Genomic DNA, 23,431 nt, shown 5'->3' with positions numbered 1-23,431 from the left:
GTAGTGCATTTATGTCGAAAACTGAAGATGAGGCTATAGAATTATTTGAGTCACTTTCTTTGAGTTCTCAACAATGGGATTCCAATCGTTCAAGAGGAGGACAAAAGAGAGGGTTATATGAGGTGGTTGATGTGCCAAACACCATGGAAGGACAGATTTTGGAAATCAAGACTATGGTGCAGAAGTTGTCTTTGGCTCAAGAGAAGCTGATGGGTGTGCAAGGACAAGGAGGTGACGTGGAACACATAAACCAAATTGGGAGCTATCCTAGGGTGCTGTATGACCCTTATTCCAACACTTACAACCCTGGATGGAAGAACAACCCCAATTTTAGGTGGAGCAACACTAATGGACAGCAAGCTAGTGAGAGCAACAACAAGCCATATGTGCACCCTAATGCCGAGAGGTCTAGCTTGGAGGACAAGATTGCTCAGATTGCTCAAAGCACCACTTCCCTTGCTCAAAGCACCAATGCCTTCATGAACCAAACCGAGCAGCAGATGCAAGACAACTCGAAGGCTATTGCAAATTTGGAGAGTCAAGTGGGTCAAATTGCCACTACTTTGGGTCAGAGAGATAAGGGAAAATTGCCTAGTCAGCCTGTCATCAACTCGAAGAATGAGGAGCATGTAAATGCAATTTTGAGGACAACTCCAAGAAAAAGAGTTAGAGTGATTAAGACTAAGGAGGTGATTGAGATCATGGATAGTGAGGAAGAGGAGGATCCAGACCTGATTGAAGAGAAAGTGGATACACGTGTGATTCCCCTCATTCCGGACATTGACGTCACCAAATTTCCAGCAACCATGAGGAAATTGAAGTCAATTGAGAAAAAGGTTGAGGAGCAAGTGCATAATCGTAACGTTCCTAGGGAGATTTGTGGTTATTTCTTTGCATCTTTTCCGAGTAAGAAGAGAGATCCGAGCTCATTGGTCATACCGTGCAGCATAGGGGAGTATGAGAGTGCCAATGCCTTAATTGACAATGACTCAGCTATCAATGTCATGCCATTGGTGGTGTTCAAGAGACTTGGGTTTGTGGAAACTGATTTGCACCCGTTTGATTCGAACATTCGCTTCGCCAACTCTTCAGTCGAGAAAGCCCTTGGTATGCTTGTGGATGTTTTGGTTAGATGTCGTAATTTACTAATTCCCTCTGATTTCATAGTGCTAGATGTGCCGAGACTTCCTGGTGACATTTCTATCCTTCTTGGGAAACCATTTTTGTGCACCATTTTAGTGCTTCATGAAGATTCGTCACAACACCAAGCAAGAGGTGTATTGTCTCTCTTTCGAGCCTCCGCAGAGCGAGGAGATCACTTTTTATGGAGATGAGAAATCAAAGATGGAAAGCTTCTTCAGCGCGTTCTTAGGGAGTGTGGAGAGCAGCAGTGGCAAGAAGAAGAGGAAAGAACACAAGTAAAGGAGAGGCAATGTCAGGCTGAAGACAGAAAAACAAGCGCTGATTGGGAGGCAACCCAAGTTTGTGTTTCGAAGAACCTAGAAGGAGTCATTGAAGACGAAGGAGGCCGCGCCTACCCTTGGAGTGTCCACGCGTGCGTTTGCAAGTAAACAGTTTCCTTATTTCGCTTCATAAGACAATTTTTCATTTTGGTGTGTTTATTTGGTGTTGGATAGTTGCAGTTTCCCATTTCACTTAATTTGATCATTTATGCATTTATTTCTTATACATTGAGGGCAATGTATCATTTAAGTGTGGGGGGAAAGGCATTTGTCATTTGTTAGTGTTTTTAGGTTAAAACAAGTGTTTTAGGTGTTTTTAAGTGTTTTAAGAAAAAAGAAAAAAATTTTGTTTTTTTTTTTTTTAATGTTTTTAGGTTAGGAAAAACTTTTACTTTTGTTTTTAAACTTAGGGTATCAAAACCCACATCAAAATGTACGTTTTCTTTAGATTTCATTCACCTTAGTGATGGACGTGAATCTTTGGAAGTGTGCGACATTGTTTTAAAAACAAAGTTTTTGGGTCTTTTTGGGTGTTTTAGGTTGTTTTGAGTCCCCAACTAATTGATTTGATTGTGCATGATTGTTATGAGCATGTTCAGTATTGTGTGTATATTTGGTGTTCTTTTCATTCTAATAGTGTTCCGTAACATATCTTGCAATTCTATGTCATTTGGCCTTGTTGATATGAATTTAGGTGATGATTTGCATTTCTGATGATTATATGCATAATAGAGTAGACTTGCATGACCTAAGTGAGCTTTTGACCCTTGTTCTTAAATTCTTGAGTGTTGCGCGCCACTCTGATTCTATCATTGTCATATAAGTCATTGTTTTGATCTCATTATCTTTCATTTGGTCATTTGCTTGGAATATGCATAATCTTGAATCAATGAGCCAGAACTCTTTTTGTGTACACAAAGCATGTCATATTTGCATAACTCTTGAGAAATGAATTTAGGCCCTGTTTGTGTACCCCATAGCCTGAAAGCCTACCAATTACATGTTTTATCCTTAGTTACCCATTTTGAGCCTTTTAAGCCGTTTTCTTTGTTACCTCATACCAAACCCTAAGTTTGGGGGTGTTACACCCCTTTTATCCGTTTTACCCTATATATGGTATTGCAATAGGTTTACATGTTGATTGAGGTGAAAAAGAAGTGAAAATGCATAGCTTATACAAAAATGTGTCAGAAGAGTATGTATGCCGTGCCCAAAGAAAAGAAAAAGAAAAGAAATCAAAGAAAAGAGATGGGGCGGTTTCAAAAGAAAAAGTGAGCAAAAAAAGTTCAAATTGAGCTATGAAGTGCCGTTTTACCCCCAATCAACATGTATGCCGTTTTACCCTCAGGATGGTCTATTAATGTTTGCAATTCCATGGATTTAGCCCTTTGTGTTCCTCTTTCATTTCAATACCCTATCCTAGCCTAAGCCTTCATTATAACCCTATTTAAGCCCTAACTGATCTCAAGAGGTGTGTATTATACTTATGTGGAGTCTATTTGAGAAGGGAGCCTATGGTCATTGATTCTATTTCAAGCATTTGGATTCCTTTCCATGAGATCAGTATTTCTGTCTAAATGTGCCGTTATTTCATATACATATGTGAGCTAATTGTTTTTTTTACATATTTCCTCTCACATATATCTTTGAGTGCATGTATCAACCCAATTCTTGAGTGTTTATCATTGAAAGTATGCTATAGTGAGGATTAGAGTTGAATCTATTGTGTATATATTGATTTAGTTTATTTTATCTAAACACTTGGATTTGTGTCAAGGATGGCTTATATGACAATAGAGGAGTGAGGTATGTTATTTGAAATGTTATTAGAATTTGGAGAATGCAATTTGTATGCCTTGCTTTCCTATGTGATTAATGGTTGTGCGCATGAATTCAGTTGTTGGAATGTTAGAGTCAGTTTTGAGTCTTTTTCTTTACTTTATTTGCTCGAGGACTAGCAAAATCTAATGTGATGAGTGCGCATTTTGCATCACTTTATGATACTAATTCCTTAACCTAGAGTGTTAGAACTCGATATTTTGTGTTTCTTGTCTTGTTTTTGTGTTTTAAGGTTAAATGAAGCAGAAATAGGAAAAGGAAGCAAATGGAGCCATTTTGGGACATTTCCTGGTCAAACTAGGAAAACGAGTGAAATCCTGGTCAAACCAGGAAAAGTGCAGAAATCCTAGTCAAATGAGGATTCCTAGTCACACTAGGAAACATCAAGTCGAGAACCATCATTGCGGAACCAGAAATGAGAAATCCTGATTGAAACAGGAAATCCTGGTTGAACTAGAAAACTTAACCCTACTAGGGAAAGGAGTCCTAATGACACTAGGAAACCCTAGGGGCAATATGGTCATTACAAGAAGTCAAAATGGATAAGGAATCCTTCATTTACAAGAAATCCTAGTTGCACTAGGAAATGTTGGTCAAAGTCAACTCTACAAAGTCAAGGTTCCAGAAACTTCTAGAAGGTGGTGGACATCTATGGAAATGAATTCAAATTCAAATTCAAATGGAAATGAGGGGCAAAATGGGAAGTCAAAGTCAATGGTCAAAGGTCAACTATGACAAGTCAACAATCCAAATGGGCCTTGGGCCTAGGTCATGTCGAAGTCAAGAGGGGCCATGCATTCATGCATGCGCCAAACCCTAGCAGCCTAAGCCCAATGCCCATGGTCGATGGTGGCAGCCCATGCATGCACATGCATGCCATGCAAGCCACTTCAGCCCAAGATGTAAGCCCAATGTGCAAGCCTCAAGGTGGTACCCCATGGAGTGAAACCCTAGCCCACATTGTGCAAGCCCAATGCGCCAAGACCAGCAGCCCAAGCCAGCAGCCCATGCGCAAGGAGGAAGGAAACCCGAGCTAGGCTAAGCGTGACTCACTTAAGCCCAAAAGGCCTTGCCTTTGCCGCAAGCCCATGCCTCCTAACCCTAGCTGCTGCCGCAAGTAACCTTAGCCTTGACTCAAGAGGATTTCTCCTCTATAAATATATCTTATACCTTCAGAACTCAGGAGCCTCCTCGTAGTTTATTTTTCAGTTTTCAGTTTTCAGAATTTTTAGTTTTCAGAAAGTGAAAGAGAGAGATAGCCGAAACCTAGAGAGGTGAAGAGAGTGGCGTGGCAGCCAGGAAGAAAGACCCTTTGCCGCAAGCCCTAGCTCACCCTAGCCGTGAGCCACTTGCTTGTGTGAGGTTCCCTTCTCTTCCTTGCCTTGCCGCAGCCCCTCTCCATTGTTTTCTTTAATTTTCTTCTAGAATTCTGATTTTATGTTTAGTTTATGCTTTTGATTTTATATTAGTTTGTGTTTCTGAATTTTGCATCAATATGAATTGGGATTTTGTTATTTGTTTCTATTTTTCTTTTATTAATTTAATTATGTAGGTTTAGTTATTCTATCTTGCATGTTAGTCATAGGTTGATTATTGGATTTGTATGCTTTAACAAATCGTTTATCCGTCTCTTGATCGATTAGTTTGATGTTTGCATGTATTAAATTTCCATTATCTATTTGAATCCGTTACTAGTTGTTTGCATCATTTGACTGGCCACCTTAGGGTAATTGCATCTAGTTTATTTGTTAGGTTTAGCTGTGAAATAATCAAAGACACTAAATCACAAGTAACAAGGGAATAAGGGATTATTCTTGGTAATGAGGTTGGGCAACCTCTATAAGGAAATAATCAAAGCTTATATGTTGTGTATGTTTGACGTTCTCATAGATCTTAATGACTCTTATATGGATAACAGTTACCCTAGGGTAGGCCTAACAATGCTCTTAGGGAACATGTAAGTTAACTGATTAAGGAATGCCCAAGAAGCTCTTAGTATATGCATTAGGAGAACAATTGCGAGAAAGTAACTAATCAAACCTTTTTAGCAGTCAAACTTTAATACATTGTGTTTGAATTAATTGTCATTAGCCTTGGATGATTATCGCATGCTTATCTGATTTGAAACTGAAAACTTAACATTGCAAGATAGAATAAAGGGTGTGTGCGTGTGGTGAACTGTGTGTGTGTTTTCATCTCTTTAAACACCCCATTTAGTTATTCTTGTGATTATTTGAACTGATTTGTTGTTTATTAACCATTCCCTGTGGGATCGACCTCGTGCTTGTACGCTTTGCTACTGATGCGATTCGTGCACTTGTGAGTATACTTGGAATGAAATAGATGTTTATTTAGTTCTAAGAAAACATTCAACAATGGCTCGCCCATGCACATGTACCAAATCACCTCCTCATCGTCATCCCTCCCTTGGGTTGCCTCCCAAGAAGCGCTAAGTTTCATGTCTTCAGCCAAACTTAGTCTTGTACTAGAATTCAATTTTTTCTTGGTTCAGCTCAAAATCTGGTTCAAGGAAAGGCTTCACACGATGACCATTGACCTTAAATATGCTCCCATTCTTCGGGTTCTTGATTTCAACTGTGCCATAGGGAAACACTCTAATCACCTCATAAGGTCTGGTCCATCTTGAACGCAACTTTCCTGGGAAGAGACGTAATCTTGTGTCATATAATAACACCTTCCCTCCAACAAAGAATTCTCTCGGACGTAGCTTCTTATCATGGTACCTCTTGGTCCTTTCCTTGTACAACTTAGCATTTTCATATGCAAAATGTCGTATTTCCTCCAGCTCACTAAGTTGCAACTTTCTTTTCTCACCAGCGGCATGAATATCAAAATTGAACTTCTTAATCGCCCAATATGCCTTATGCTCCAGCTCAACTGGTAAATAGCAAGCTTTCCCATAGGTTAGTCGAAACGGAGACATTCCAATGGGTGTCTTGTAAGCGGTGCGATAGGCCCATAATGCATCATTAAGCTTGGTAGACCAATCCTTCCTATTGGCGAGCACCGTTCTTTCCAAAATGAACTTAATCTCACGATTCAAAATTTCCACTTGCCCACTCGTCTGCGGATGATAGGGAGTAGCCAGTTTATGCCTTATTCCATATTTCTTCATCACGGCCTCAAACAGCTTATTGCAAAAATGCGATCCCCCATCACTAATGATTGCTCTCGGGGTACCAAATCGTGCAAAGATATTGGTCTTAAGGAAATTCAAGACCACTCGAGCATCATTAGTCCTACAAGCGGCAGCTTCCACCCACTTAGACACATAATCAACTCTTACCAGAATGTACTCGTATTCAAAAGAAGATGGAAATGGCCCCATGAAATCTATACCCCAAACATCAAAGATCTCAACTTCCAACATGAAGTTCAGCAGCATCTGATTACGAGCAGAAATATTTCCCATCTTCTGACATCTATCGCATGTGAGGTAATACTGATGACAGTCATGAAATATAGTGGGCCAAAAGAAACCTGCTTGAAGAATCTTGTAAGCAGTCTTAGTTCCTCCACCATGGCCTCCACACTCTTTAGAATGGCACATCTCAATGACATTCCTCTGCTCCATTTCTGGTACACATCATCTTATCAACTGATCTGATCCATATTTGAACAAATAAGGATCATCCCACACATATTGTCTGACATCATGCAAGAACTTCTTCCTTTGGTAATGTGTCAGATCATTGGGTAACACTCCACATGCTAAATAATTCGCTATGTCAGCATACCATGGAGTCGTTAAGATGGCAAAAAGCTGCTCGTCTGGGAATAACTCTCGTAACGGTAGTGTGTCCTCTTGTTGAATGTTTTCTTAGAACAAAATAAACATCTATTTCATTCCAAGTATACTCGCAAGTGCACGAATCGCATCAGTAGCAAAGCGTACAAGCACGAGGTCGATCCCACAGGGAATGGTTAATAAACAACAAATCAATTCAAATAATCACTAGAATAACTAAATGGGGGGTTTTAAGAGATGAAAACACACGCACACATCACCACACGCACACACCCTTTATTCTATCTTTCAATGTTGAGTTTTCAGTTTCAAATCAGATAAGCATGCAATAACCATCCAAGGCTAATGACAGTTAATTTGAACACAATATATTAAAGTTTGACTGCTAAAAAGGTTTGGCTAGTTACTTTCTCGCAATTGTTCTCCTAATGCATAAACTAAGAGCTTCTTGGGCCTTCCTTAATCAGTTAACTTACATGTTCCCTAGTTCAAGCTAAGGCAGCTGTTACCCATGTAAGAGTCATTAAGATCCGTGAGAACGTCAAACATGCACAACATATAAGCTTTGACTATTTCATTATAGAGGTCGCCCAACCCCATTACCAAGAATAATCCCTTATTCCCTTGTTACTTGTGGTTTAGTGACTTTGACTATTTCACAACTAAACCTAACAATTAAACTAGATGCAATTACCCTAAGGTGGCTAGTCAAAGGATGCAAACAACTAATGACGGGTTCAAATAGATAATGGAAATTTAATACATGCAAACATCAAACTAACAGACCAAGAGACGGATAAACGATTTGTTAAAACATGCAAATCCATTAATCAACCTACAACTAACATGCAAGATAGAATAAATTAACTTACATGATTAAATTAAATTAAATAAAACAGCAACAAATAATAAAATCTCAATTCATGCTAATAATAGAATCAGAAACACAAACTAAATAAATTCAAAGGCATAAACTAAATAAATTCAGAAACATAAATCAACATGCAATCAGAATTCTAGAAGTAAAAAGAAAACAAAATCAGAGATTCAAACACAAGGGTGGCTGCAGCAAGGAGAGAGGAAGAAGGAGGCACCTAGCAAGCAGGAGGAACTCACGGCAAGGTGAGCTAGGGCTTGCGGCAAGGCTGATTCCTTCTCTCTCTCACTTGTCATGTAACGACCCGACCCAAAGTTGACTTTTAAAAATAATGGACTTTCGTCTTTGACTTTGGGCACGTTGGAAAGGTCTCGAGTCCACGAGTTCGTAGACACGCGGCACGCGTCAATCGGAGCTACGGTTTGAAAGATACGGGTTTTTGAAGCGAGTGGCAAACTTGTAATTTTTATGAAAATGGGTTTTAAATACCCAAAAGTCAGATTTCCTCTCTCTCTCCTCATTTTCTGTCTCTCTCTCTCTCTCTCTCCCCCGCGCCTCTGTTTCTCTCTCGCCCTTCACCCTCTCCGCGCCTGTCACCGGCGCGTGACGGCGCATCCGACGGCGGCTGGGCTCGGGTTTTGGCCTGCCGCCATCGCCTCCCTCCCCTCTCTCTGTCCCGGTGGCCCCCATTTTTCCAATCGATCATCCATGACGGAGAAACGACGTGAAACAGGGCCGAGTCTCCCTACCGGCGATCTCGCTTTTCCGGCCACGACGCGACTCCGGACCACCTGGGTTGTCATCCCCTCGTCGCGGCGAGCCTCCCTGTATTCTTCCCTAGCTCCGGCGACCTCCCACAGCGGCGAATCGAAGTTCCAAGGCCGACGGCTTCTCCGGCTAGTTCTAGCTTTTCCGGCGAGATTTGGCCCTCGATCCAGTTACGAGAAATGATCCTCTAGGTATGGGCTTCCTTTCCCCCTTGTTCTTGCGTGTCAATTTTGAGAATTTGGAGATTGAAATTTTAGGGCTTGTACCCATTTCGGGTTTACATTGAATTAAGCATATTTGAATAAATTCTGAGTTGTTTTTGGTCCAATTGAAGTACCTATGTTGATTGGGGTTGATTTTAGTTGAAAGACTAATTTTTTTTAAGATTTGTCGCCGCTGCCACCACTGCCTCCGCCACTTGTCTGGTCCTAACAGGTACACGGGCTCGGGAAATCTCATTCCCGATGCCGTTATGCTGCCGGATTTGGTATCCGAGCAATGGCCCCTGTGAAGGGTATTTCGGTCTTTTACGTAGTTAAATTGTGAGTGAAATGTATCGGACTTTTAATGTAGAGTACCGTTAATAAATCGTCGGTTTTGTGTGATTTGATGCTTTATGTTAAAGGAAACCAAGTATAGGGTTCAGACCATGAGAAGGAATTGACGAAGATTGAGACTAAAGGATTAAGTGAGGATTAAGCAATTATCATACAATAGACTGTGAGTAGGAATGACAAACAAGTGAGGAAGGGGTCGTGAGTAGAAATCAATTTCGGAAAGGTTTCAGTATAGTCCAGGGTACACTGTGAGTGGATCCTTGGTTTTCGAAATGTTTTGTACATTTTATAATTTAACTTTTTTCTTGATTTATTTGAGTATGGACAGTTTTCTGGAAAAGGTTTTGGTATTATTTTGGGGAAGTTTTATTAATGAATTTCTGTCCTTTAGAAAATGAGTTTGATCGAGCAGCTTTCACAATTTGAGAATAATTTTATTTAAGCGAATTTATGGAAAGATTTAAATTACAGTTTTTATCTGGAGGAGTAGTTTTTGAGAGGTGGTTGATTGAGATATACAGAAGCGGTTTCAAACCGCCATACTAGTACCCCCTTCAGCAGGTATGTATTGCTCTGCACTCGCCTAGAGATGACTCGGCGGTGTACGACCAGCACGCAGGTATATATTGCTCTGCACTCGCCTAGAGATGACTCGGTGGTGTATGACCAGCATTCGCTCTGCAGTTGCCTAGTTGGCAGTGTACGACCAGCACTCGCTCTGCACTTGCCTAGTTGGCGGTGTATGACCAGCATGACATTTGCTCTGCACTTGCCTAGTCGGCGGTGTATGACCAGCAGTTTCCCGGGTACTAGTGTGGCGTGAGATTTCAGTTTGTGGAGCATTTTGCGAAATGAAATTACATTAGTGAATATTTTAAATGACAGTTTCAGTAGAGCATTGTGTTTTTATTTCAGTTATTTTAACAGTTTTACAACTTGAAAATACTATTTATTCTTCAGAGTTCGAATTACAGTTTTGAGATGACTTAAAAATGGATTTGAAAGAAGAGATGGATTTGTGAAATAGTTTTAAAGTTGGAGGGTTTCGAAGAGCGTCGTGAGTGAAATTGGATAGATGTTTGTTTGCACCGTGTGTTGTATGGCTTTTGTTCGTTAGGACTTGGGCTGGTTAGAACTTGGTAAGGTTTAGGCTTGAAGCTTGAGAAGGGAAGCGAGGGTGATTATGCCGTGAGATTATTAATTAGGATGTGAATGTTTAAGGTTGATGTTGAGGTTAATAGTTAACGATTAGGCAATTGATTTGCCAAAATGTTTTATTATTATTATTGATGAGATTTGATGTGCATATGAGGAGTTTTTGATTATCTTGATGCTTGGATGATTGGTGGTGGAATGTTTTGTAATTAAGTAATTATGGATATTTTGTGGATTATTTTTGAGTTTGGGGATTGAGAAAATTATTGAGGACAATTATTATTACGTCATTTCACTCATACGAGCTCTAGTGAGCTTATCGGGTTTGTTGTATAACCCGGTACACCATGGATGTGGTGTAGGATTGGTGTTTAGCAGGTTAAGCAGACTGAGGAAGCAGTGGGGGGGGGGGGAGACGAGGCAGTGGGACCCAGAAAGATTTATTTAATTGTTTTTACTCAGTGGTTTGTTTAAAATGTTTTTGACAGAATTATATTTACTTATGTTGTTGTGCATGGTTCAAAAGTAAGAGAAAACAGATTTAACAGTTTGATGTTCAGTATTTTCATGGGCCCGAGGTTCGGGGTGTTACATGTCATGCCACCTTCTCTCTCTAACTCCCTCTGAATTCGGCTCTCTCTCTCTTTCACTTTCTGAAAAATAAAACCTAAAACGGAAAAATAAACTAGGAGGCAAGAGGTTTAGGGTTCTGAAGTGATAACATATTTATAGAGGTGTAATCCTTGAGAGGCAAGGAGAAGTAGCTTGCGGCAATAGCTAGGGTTTGGCGCCTTGGGCTTGCGGCAAGAGCTTGGCCTTTTGGGCTTAAGTGACTCACGCAAGTCAACTAGGGCTCCTCTTTCATGCGCATGGGCTGCTGGTCTTGGGCTATGGACTTGGTGCATTGGGCTTGCACAATGTGGGCTAAGGTTTCACTCCATGGGCTATCACCTTGAGGCTTGCACATTGGGCTTGCATGTTGGGCTGAAGTGGCTTGCATGACATGCATGCGCATGCATGGGATGCCACCTTGGACCTTGCGCATAGGCCTTGGGCTGCTAGGGTTTGGCGCATGCATGCATGCATGGCCCATCTTGACTTGGGCATCCCATAGGCCCATGGCCCATTTGACTTGTTAACTTGTCATCTTTGACCCTTGACCCTTGACCCTTGACCATTGACTTTGACTTCTCATTTTGCCCCTCATTTCCATTTGAATTCAAATTCATTTCTTCCCTCTATTCATTTCCATGGATGTCCACCAGCTTCTAGAAGCTTCTAAAACCTTGACTTTGTAGAGTTGACTTTGACCAACATTTCCTAGTGCAACTAGGATTCCTTGTAAATGAAGGATTCCTTATCCATTTTGACTTCTCGTAATGACCATATTGCCCCTGGGGTCTCCTAGTGTCATATAGGACTCCTTTTCCTAGTAGGGTTAGGTTTCCTAGTTCAACCAGGATTTCCTGTTACAATCAGGATTTCTCATTTCTAGCTCCACAATGATGGTTCTGGACTTGATGTTTCCTAGTGTGACTAGGAATCCTCATTTGACTAGGATTTCTGCACTTTTCCTGGTTTGACCAGAATTTCACTCGTTTTCCTAGTTTGACCAGGAAATGTCCCAAATGGCTCCATTTGCTTCCTTTTCATATTTCTGCTTCATTTGACCTGAAAATACAAAAACAAGACAAGAAACACAAAATATCGAATTCTAACACTCTAGGTTAAGGAATTAGTATCATAAAGTGATGCAAAATGCACACTCATCACAACCCAAACTTAGATTTTGCTAGTCCTCGAGCAAATAAAAGAAAGAAAAGACTCAAGACTGACTCTAACATCCCAACAACTGAATTCATGCGCACAACCATTAATCACATAGGAAAGCAAGGCATATAAATTGCATTCTCCAAATTCTAATAACATTTCAAATAACATACCTCGCTCCTCTATTGTCATATAGGCCATCCTTAACACAAATCCAAGTGTTAGACAAACGAAACTAAATCAATGCATACACAATAGATTCAACTCCAATTCTCACTATGGCATACTGTCAATAATAAACACTCAAGAATTGGGTTGATAATGCACTCAAAAGATATATGTGAGGAAATATGTAACAAAAACAATTAGCTCACATATGTACATGAAATAACGGCACATTTTAGAAAGAAATACTAATCTCATGGAAGGAATCCAAATGCTTGAAATAGAATCAATAACCATAGGCTCTCTTCTTAAATAGACTCCACATAAGTATAATACACACCTCTTGAGATCAGCTAGGGCTTAAATAGGGTTATAATGAAGGCTTAGGCTAGGATAGGGTATTGAAATGAAAAGGGAAACACAAAGGGCTAAATCCATGGAATTGCAAGCATTAATAGAACATTTTGAGGTACACTTTGCTTCTTTGCACTTCATAGCTCAACTTGAACTCTTTTTGCTCACTTTTTCTTTTGAAACCGCCCCATCTCTTTTCTTTGATTTCTTTTCTTTTTCTTTTCTTTAGGCACGGCATACATACTTATCTGACACATTTTTGTATAAGCTATGCATTTTCACTTCTTTTTCACCTCAATCAACATGTAAACACATTGCAATACCATATATAGGGTAAACGGGTAAAAAGGGGTGTAACACCCCTAAACTTAGGGTTTGGTATGGGGTAACAAAGAAAACGGCTTAAAAGGCTCAAAATGGGTAACTAAGGATAAAACATGTAATGGGTAGGCTTTCAGGCTATGGGGTACACAAACAGGGCCTAAATTCATTTCTCAAGAGTTATGCATATACCATATGCTTTGTGTACACAAGAAAAGAGTTCTAGCTCATTGATTCAAGATTATGCATATTCCAAGCAAATGACCAAATGAAAGATAATGAGATCAAAACAATGACTTATATAACAATGATAGAATCAGAGTGGCGCGCAACACTCAAGAATTTAAGAACAAGGGTCAAAAGCTCACTTAGGTCATGCAAGTCTACTCTATTATGCATATAATCATTAGAAATGCTAATCAGAACCTAAATTCATATCAACAAGGCCAAATGACATAGAATTGCAAGATATGTTACGGAACACTATTAGAATGAAAAGAACACCAAATATACACACAATACTAAAATATGCTCATAACAATCATGCACAATCAAATCAATTAGTTGGGGACTCGAAATGACCTGAAACAACCAAAATGACTCAAAAACTTTTGTTTTTAAAACAATGTCGCACACTTCTAAAGAGTCACATCCATCACTCAGGTGAATGAGATCTAAAGAAAATGTGCATTTTGATATGGGTTTTGACACCCTAAGTTTAAAAATATAAGTAAAAGTTTTTTTTTTCCTAACCTAAAAACACCAAAAACAAAATTTTTTTTTTCCTTTTTCTAAAAACACTTAAAAACACTTAAAACACCTAAAACACTTGTTCTAACCTAAAAACACTAACAAATGACAAATGCCTTTCCCCCCACACTTAAATGATACATTTCCCTCAATGTATAAGAAATAAATGCAAGAATGATCAAATTAAGCGAAACGGGAAATTGCAACTATCCAAAACCAAATAAACACACCAAAATGAAAAATTGTCTTATGAAGCGAAATAAGGAAACTGTTTACTTGCGTATGCAAGCGTGGACATTCCAAGGGTAGGCGCGGCCTCCTTGGTCCTCAACAACTCCTCCTCGGTTATTCGAAACAAAAACTTGGGTTGCCTCCCAATCAGCGCTTGTTTTTCTATCTTCAGCCTGACATTGCCTCTCCTTTACTTACGTCCTTTCCTCTTCTTCTTGCCATTTCTACTCTCGGCACTTCCTAAGAACGAACTGAAGAAGCTCTCCATCTCTGACTTCTCATCTCCATAAAAAGTGATCTCCTCGCTCTGCGGCGGCTCGGAAGTGAGACAATACACTTCTTGCTTGGTGTTGTGGCAAATCTTCATGAAACACTCCATTGCTTTGTACTCCATGTTAGAGGTGCACAAAAATGGTCTCCCAAGAAGAATAGAAACGTCACCAGGAAGTCTCGGCACATCTAGCACTATGAAATAAGAGGGAATTAGTAAATTACGACATCTAACCTCTAGGTCAAGGAATTAGTATTATAAAAAAATACTAATTAAAATACTTAAAAACAATGCATAACACTAAACCTTTAACTTGATTTATAAAATGAAATTGTGGCATGCTCATACATCCATTTAAAACATTTGTAGCTCCAAATCCATACCTGATGACCGGCCAGAATGCCAACTACTGTTACCTAACACATAATCCTTGGTAAGAGCTAGTAAGACTGTCCACTTCACTGGCTATACCACCTAGACTAGGCTTCCCTAAGGACAATCGACCTAGTCAGTCTGTATAGCCCCTCCGGAGGTTTAGGGGATCGAAACCCAAGGTCATCATAATGTGACCTTTCACCTGTAGGTCATCCCAAAAGATATCGCAATACTTAAGCAAATATCTAATGATCACAAAACCACACGATTATGCCAACAAAAAATATATGCAAAGTTCTCATGCAACATAAATTTATATATATATCTCACACGCAGAAAAACCCACTACAAGAAAAACCTTAATATATATCAGTGATAAACCGATATCCTATTTGTTTGATAATCTAATATCATATACAACCATCGTTATTGGATATTAACCATTTCTTATATCTTAAAAACTTCATTATGATATGTAAGATACTTATGATATCGTTTTTTTTTTTGAAACTGATATAACAAATGTATTCAATATCGTCTTGGTGCTTAAAATCAGATATAAAAGGTGTATAACATATCGGTTTTGTACTTAAAATCGGATATAAAAGATGTATAACATATCGGTTTTGTACTTAAAATCGGATATAAAATGTGTATAACATATCGATTTTGTACTTAAAATCTAATATAAAAGGTGTATAACATATCGGTGTTGTACTTAAAATCTAATATATAAGCTGTATAACATATCGGTTTTGTACTTAAAATCTGATAAAAAAGTATACTTTAGATATCGATTTTTTGTTTTTTAAAGGATGTTGAAACTCCATTTCTTATCGTTGCATTTTTACATAATCTGATATGTAATAGGCTTCTGATATGGATAGAAATTGATTAGTAAATAAGCATCCACACAACAATTATTAGGCTTCTAAAGTAATCCAACTTCAATTCTTCCATTCATATAAATTAATCCAACATCTAAACTCAGTAATGAAGTTAACAAAAATTGATTACAAATTCATATAAAAATATGGATAGCCCTCATCAATGCATATATACCCCAAAATTACTATTCTATCTCCATAACCTTCCCAAAATCCATCTCTAGCTAGATCCTAATTAAACACATGCCAATAGGTACAAAATAATTAAGGCATGGCAGTGCAATTAAGCTAGGCCTAAATTCTACCTATACAAAAGATTTGAATGTCAACTAGGTAGTATATATCTTCATATCCCCAGCAAAATGCTCAAAACGTACCAAAAACATGCATGTCAGTCTAAATAAAATTCATGGAAACAAAATCTCCCCATTCAACCCGGACTTTATCTATTTGTTCCTGTGTGTAACTGCTCCTCTTGTTCTTCAGGTGACTCCACTGAAAACAAGAAAGAAAAGTCATTAATAAGATTGCAGCAAAGATCTCAAAGGGCATTAAGAAAATATAGGCCAAAAGTATTGAATTTAATAAGATTGCATTAATAACATTGCAGCAAGGATCCCAAAGGGCATTAATAAGATTGCAGCAAGGATCCCAAAGGGCATTAAGAAAATATAGACCAAAAGCATTAATAAGATTGCAGCAATGATCCCAAAGGGCATTAAGAAAATATAGGCCAAAAGCATTAATAAGATTGCAACAAGTATTGAATTTAATCAAGATTGCATTTCTAGAATCCCAAAAGGCAACGTATAAATGAGTAGCCACAGTATCAGCCTAGAGTTAAGCAATAATTCAAGTAAAAAATAATGGAAATAGAAGAGAAATGCAGACCACCAACCCAAACACACTCTTTAATGCACACACCACCAACCCAAACACACATACTCAGAGAAGAAATTAGAAAGAGGCAAAACCAGAAAACAAAGTTTTTAAAACTAGCAACAAACTAGTATCCTAGGCCATCCCCTCCTCCTGTAATTCCCTTTTACAAGTTTCCCAAGTTAGAACTGCACAAAGGATAGCAATGTTATTAGCTAAATAGTAATGAACCTATTAGAGCTCAATATAGTGAGAGTGAAACACCACTATATTTTATATATAAATATATATATCTATAACTGCTCATTTGAGATTTTTTAAGCTCGAAGTCCTAAATTTAAATCCTTTAGTTCCATTAAGTTAGTATTGTTTTAACCAGGGTACTTAAAATTAAGGGTCTATAGTCCTAAAACTCTCTTTTCTTTTCTCTCTGTTTTGCAAACTCTCTAAAAGATTATTCATGACCATAAGAACTCAAAGAAACTCATGCAGTAGAATATAGATGGATCAGACATATAAGAAGTACAATGAAACAAATCTATAGAAAAGCATACAAGTTCTTTTTAAATATCAAACAAGAATTTAACCATACCAAACAAGTCTAGAAGAAAGCCACAAATATTTCTAATATACATAGAACATTAATGCCTAGCTTCCTTAATTGAATAAATTGTTCAGCTGTATAATTACTTGTCTATTAATTTCTCACTTGATGAGGACATCCTGCTGGAATAAAAACTGCCTCACCAAGGTATTGCTCAAATGTCCATGGCTCCACATCTGCATATAAAATTACTTGTTAACAACACTGCAGCAGGACATTGCTACTAATCCTTTTTCAGTGGAGCACTCATTCAAAAACTTCAATTCCTTGACATACTTAATTGAAATAGTGATACAAAATGAATGATATGATTAATACATGACACCTATGGGAAGTGGAGTGCAACCACACTACAATAAATTAAATTTTAGAAACAAACCTGCATGTATTCACATTTTAAATCAAATTTCAGATATCATTCTATCTGGAGCTCAACAATATCCTTATTGCTCTGGAGACCCTTCAGAAAAGCCTTTTGCAACTTTCCATGCTCTCTTTGCACTACAGTTGCAATTTGTGCAGCTCTAAGGAGAAAATCAGCCATTGTCTCAAAATCAGCCTCCAGACAACCACTTGACGTCATAGCAGGGGTACCTGAGTGGTCAACATGGAAATCTATTAAAAATCATCACAACAACCTTTGAAACTTAAAATACAGCAAATTGACATGTAATTAACATCACTCACCAACCCTTACTCCTGCAGGAGTAATAGTTCCATTGTCACCAGAAATTGCAATCTTGTTGAGAGTAATGTGGCACATCTCACATACCTTCTCATAGTTCTTGCCTAAAGAAGCATGGCTAGAACAATAAGAATAGGTTATACTCAAGTATAGAGCCCTAAGAATAGAGATATTAAGTCCTCAGATGAAAACAAAAATACATGCAGGGATAAATAAACACAAATATAGAATAAGCAAAGAGGAAGAGATTCCAAAATAATTTTACATCTTTAATCGACATACATAAAGTCATTCATTTAGAGGCCAATGAAAAATAAAACTACATTCTTAGGGTTTTTTTAATGTTCATAGCAAGCACTACTTATGAGCAAGAAAATAAAAAGGAAGGGAAAGAGGGGTATCAAGAATTATATAAATGAATGGAGCCATCAACACCACAAATGTGTCAGGATTTCCATATCTTGATACAACCTTGACTAATGTCTTCTTACAATCATACTCTTACCACGTTAATGTCACATCATCAACTAATACTATTTATTTGTAGGCTGCAACTCACTTAAAGGGAGCATCTGAAATAGATTCAAAGACTGTATAGTGGCTCCTGAAGAAGGTTTAGCAGTACAGAATTTTATTGGAACCAAGTTCAAGTTTTGGATTAAAACTATGTTCCATGGACTTATCACCTAATGTCCTTGTCTCAGTAGGACATGAGACTAGTAAGTCTCTAGTTACTGGAACCTAAAACCTTCAGAAAACATTCAGACACAAACCTTGGGCACATTCCTAAATGCATGCATCACAAAGTTAAATTAATAGTACCCACCCGGTCCGGTCTCTTGTTCATGATTATATCATATCTTCAAAGATTATCAAGTCATGAATTTATTATCTATAACTGCAACATTAATCATCAAATCTCAAAATCAAAAACTTGCACAATAATCATAAGGAACAAATTATGTGCCTTTAAGTGTGACAAGTTGTAATCCTAAATCTCATGGACAATAAATTTTAAAGAAAATACAACTCCATATGAACTTCTTTGGAATTCGATTGGATCTCAGAAGTTTTATGTGCCTACATCAATAGGACATGGCACTTGTAATTGTGTATGGATATGCTACAGGACACTAGAACCTCGGGATAACAAACAGATCGAACACTCAGGCATATACCAAAATCTAATGCCCATATCCAAAAATGTTTTTTTTTCTCTCTCTCTCTCTCTCTCTCTCTCTCTCTCTCTCTCCCTCTCCCTCTTCCTCTCTCTGCTTTATATGAAAATTATAAGCATGCTTTTTTTGATATATATACATATATATAGTTCTATAAGTATGCACGGATACAAGGAGCTTTATGCCAATACTTTTTCGTTTCACATAAATAGCCAAAGTAAAGAATAAATAGCCTATGGAAGATAGCACAATCATAATCAAACCCAAACCTATATACTTATTCCTTAGCAACTAAATTAATTAGTATATGACCATATTATGAAACACCAAGTAGAATGTAATATATATATATATATTGATAGCAACTAAATAGCTAAAGAGTTTTGCTTCATTATCTCATAACAAATTAAAGGCTAACATTTTTTTTTTTGTTCTAGTGAAGAATTTGTCAAGCAGTTGGCGTGCAATGTTGCAGAGTAGCTTTGTCTTTCTCATTAGGCTAATGGTTTCCTGTACCAAACACAGAAGAAGAAATAAAGAGAAGTATTTAATTAAGCCTCATATAATTGTGAAGAAATTGAACAAAATCAAATCAAAATGAGAAGAAGCTAACCTGTAAAGTATAGCCGATAAAACCTTAATTTTGTTCTAGTGACCAAGATCGCAATACCCAAATTCTGCATAAGCTTATTCAAACATAATTATCATTGAATTACTATAATTAATGATCAAAAGTGCGAAAATACCTGACCCAAACTCCAAACATAACAAGATGGTGGACAAAAGGCCCTAGATCTAAAACTAAAACCCTCATTGACCCATTTATTACCAAGTGTTTGCGGTGAATGTAATTAAATTTCTTTCCGAAATGCCTTAGATTTGAGACTGAAACCCAAATTGATTCTTAACTCCGAGATTTGTTTAATGGAAGAGAAGAAGAGAGAGAGAGAGAGAGAGAGAGAGAGAGAGAGAGAGAGTTGCATTACTCGTTCTTGATTAATTTTCTGGAGACCAGTACAAACGAACTAAGAAAACCCCAAATTTGAACAAAAACAAAAACCACAAAAAACCCCTAATTTGAAACCCTATTTTTAGAAAGAAGAAACCCACGAGGAGGAGGTACAGAGAAGGGGAAAGAGCAAAAGACATGAGGGATTGAGCTTACAATTTCCACACTCTAGTTGATCGACGCCGTAACCAAAGGACGTCATCGACGCAAAAGAGAGGAGGGAGAATGAGAGCCACCGACGCCAAGGACTTCTGACAGTGGCAACGCCAAGATTGACTGAGAATGAGAACGAGAGAGAAGGATTGAGCTGGGTGATTGATCGAGTGAGTGAGAGAGAAGGAGAGTGTCTGAGCCAAAGAAGAAAAAAGGAGTCTGAGGGAATGTCTGTGTCGTGACTGGGGAGTTGGGAAACCTGGCTAAAATTTTTAAGTCGGGACCCTGTGTTTTTTTAGGTGAAATATAGTTATCAGATATGACTTTTACGTGTCAGTTTTTTAAAAAAAGTTAATCAAAAGTGCAAAATTAAGATATCGAAAAAAAAAGGCTTAATTGTATTTTTACCACCCAAAGTTTACATTAATTCCCACTTTACCACCTAAAACTTTATTTGTCCCACTTTACCACCCAAAATTTACATTGATTCCCACTTTACCACCCAGAAATTTATTTGTCCCACTTTACCACCCAAAGTTTACATTGATTCCCACTTTACCACCCAAAACTATTTTTCGTGTCCCAGTTAACCTTTTTCCGTTTATTCTGTCACTTTAGATTCAGGGGGTAAAGTAGGAATCAATGTAAACTTTGGGTGGTAAAGTGAGAATCAATGTAAACTTTGGGTGGTAAAGTGGGACAGATAAAGTTCTGGGTGGTAAAGTGAGAATCAATGTAAACTTTGGGTGGTAAAGTGGGACAAATAAAGTTCTGGGTGGTAAAGTGGGAATCACCCCAAACTTTGGGTGGTAAAAACACAATTAAGCCAAAAAAAAAACTAAAACTAGTGATATGTTAATGAATTAAGAAATTGTCTAAAAAATTAACCGATATCTAAAACTTTACAATATCAGTTTTTATAAAAACTGATATTAAAATAGTGATATCTATTAATGTTTTTCTTGTAGTGACCACTAGCCAGAGTATGCGCATGTGCACCCCCTACCTAGCATCCATAGCTTAGCCTAATCCCACATGCCAATCTAAGCAATCCTTGAGTCGTCTTTATGACACCATTATCATTGGTTCCAAATGACCATTCCAAAACCCTAATGCCAATACAAAACCAACCAAGTTTCATAATCTATCCAAACTAATCAATTTCCAGTACCAATATACTTTATGTAAACGAAATGGGGTGAAACCCTACCTTAGCGGGAATCATTCCTCAATCAACACAACCTCAACTCAACTTTCCTTTATCCAATCGATCTCGAACAGAGTTTCTCTAAAATACATGATATCCAATTATTAATCCAACTCTGACAATTAATTAAGGAAATTAATATAAAAATTTGAACGGGATCAAACCCTCACCAAAATAATTACCTAAACTACATGGTCAAACCGGTTCCACGTTCAGTAACCAACCAACTTCATTATCAAGCTTCATGAACATTCTTTATGTGACGCCCTCAACCTGGAAACGCCACAACGGAACCTGTCTTAAAGATCCTAAGACTATAATACCCCTTACCCAAGTATTATATTCCCAAGTTATCTAAAACGGGTTAAGCTCTTTTTTTTTTTAAAACCCAGGTTGGATCAAAATAGTAAAAATGCAACGAAAAAAATGACTGAATATATCTCATATTATAATTAATAATAAAGAGTACCAAATCGTGAAGGTTATATGTTTCAAATACACTAACCCTAGTGCTACATAATAAAGCAGTAGATAATGAAAAAAAGTAGATAAACATATATGTCAGGATAGTCTAACCCACGCCAGAGTGACTCAATCATCAATAAAGTGGTGCAACAAATTGGACTCATAGGTAACCAATGAGATATGCCACCTACGAGGATGAAAGAAAAACATCACCACGGATCTAAAGAAAGGATCTAAACCAGATAACAAGGCTAAAACTGACAAGCTGCAAGTGTCACGCCCACGACCTCAATCCTGGTCGCCAACAACTAGATTATCTGCACTCACACGACTACAGTAGGGGTAAGCGTCACATACGTTCATCGCTTCCCCTCGGGGGAAATCCTAGTTAGGTTTGAAAACAATATTCGAAAGTATAGGATTTTAAGGAAAATAGTTAAAAGCAATGCACACCCAAAAACATGATATTAATACCAATAATATTGTAACCAATGCCAATATAATAATGGATAACGATAATGATGATAATGCCAATAATCAATGACCAAAACCTTTGCATGCTCATACAGCTTATTTAGTGAAAATCATTCATGTCACGTGACATAGTTCAGAAACGTACGTGCGACCTATCACATACAGGCCAACCACCAGTATTGGCAATTCAACCACCACCTTGATACTGTTACGAGAGTATCCATTTACCTGATAATACCACATTGGTTTGTCTCCCCAGAAGGACATTCGACTAACCAGTCTGTACTTATCCTTCTGGAGGTTTAGGGGATCGAAACTCAATGTCACAACATGTGCCTCTAGCTTACTCTCAGGTCGCCCAAGGTACCACACAAAGAAAAACCATACAAAAATATGTCATACAAAAATCATGCACTTCTTTGTGAAAAAACCATATACATATAGTACAAAAAATAGACAGGAAATCCAATAACCGAGATATGGTACCTTCCCCCTACATGTTTTACCAAAGTGTGTCCCTTGCCTAATCCCTTTCCTGTGTCTGGGTCCCACTTGTATATGCTGAAAACTGTAAGACCCCGTATTTTTCAAAGAATTTTTTTAAATATTTTGACAATTTATTTTAAGGATTTTAAGAATTTATTTGGAATTTAAAATGGTTTTGGGTTAATTTTTAATTTTTGTTTTAAATTGGGTGTGACCCAAAGTTGACTTTTAAATTAAATGGGCTTTTGATTTTGACTTTGGACTCGTTAGGTAGGTCTCGAACCCACGAGTTCGTAGACACGCGGCATGCGTCAATCGGAGCTACGGTTTGAAAGATACGGGCTTTTGAAGCGAGTGGCAAACTTGTATTTTTTGGAAAGGTGGGTTTTAAAACCCCAAAAGTCAGTTATCTCTCCTCTCTCTCTCTCTCTCTCTCTCTCTCTCTCTCTCCCTCTCTCTGCGCGATTCTCTCTCCCTCGCTGCACAGTGCAGCCGCCGCTATCACCAGCGCGTGAGGGCGCGTCCGGCGACGGCTGCCGGAGGTTGAAGCCCAGACGTGGTCGTCTCCCTCCCCTCTTCCTCCCCCTGATGGCGGCGCAGCCCAGAAACGTCCGAGACTCGAGATCCAGTGCAAGGCCGATCCGTGGAGCTCCGGCGTCGACCCGACTTTTCCGGCGAGTTCGAGGCCGGCGACCACCCTCATCTTCTTCTACTCGTCGAGCCGAGCACGGTGGTGTGC

General features: G+C 38.2%; 2 long non-coding RNA genes across 2 annotated transcripts in view; both read right to left on the bottom strand.

The window, feature by feature from the left end:
* LOC147283039 (uncharacterized) overlaps positions 1 to 23,431 on the bottom strand; it is a 58,295-nt gene that overhangs the window by 22,276 nt on the left and 12,588 nt on the right. The gene's annotated exons all lie outside the window — the stretch shown is intronic.
* LOC147283040 (uncharacterized) lies at positions 15,742 to 18,473 on the bottom strand. Its single transcript, XR_015123118.1, has 4 exons — positions 17,723 to 18,473; positions 17,415 to 17,629; positions 17,122 to 17,211; positions 15,742 to 16,047 (listed from the first exon to the last, which is right to left on the bottom strand). It is a non-coding gene; the product is annotated as an uncharacterized LOC147283040 (long non-coding RNA).

This window comes from Dryas octopetala, chromosome 6 (genome assembly GCF_963921425.1).
Source record: "Dryas octopetala chromosome 6, drDryOcto1.1, whole genome shotgun sequence".
Taxonomy (NCBI): Eukaryota; Viridiplantae; Streptophyta; class Magnoliopsida; order Rosales; family Rosaceae; genus Dryas; species Dryas octopetala.
The sequence above is the reverse complement of the archived record's forward strand: the minus strand, read 5'-3'. Positions and strand labels throughout refer to the sequence as shown.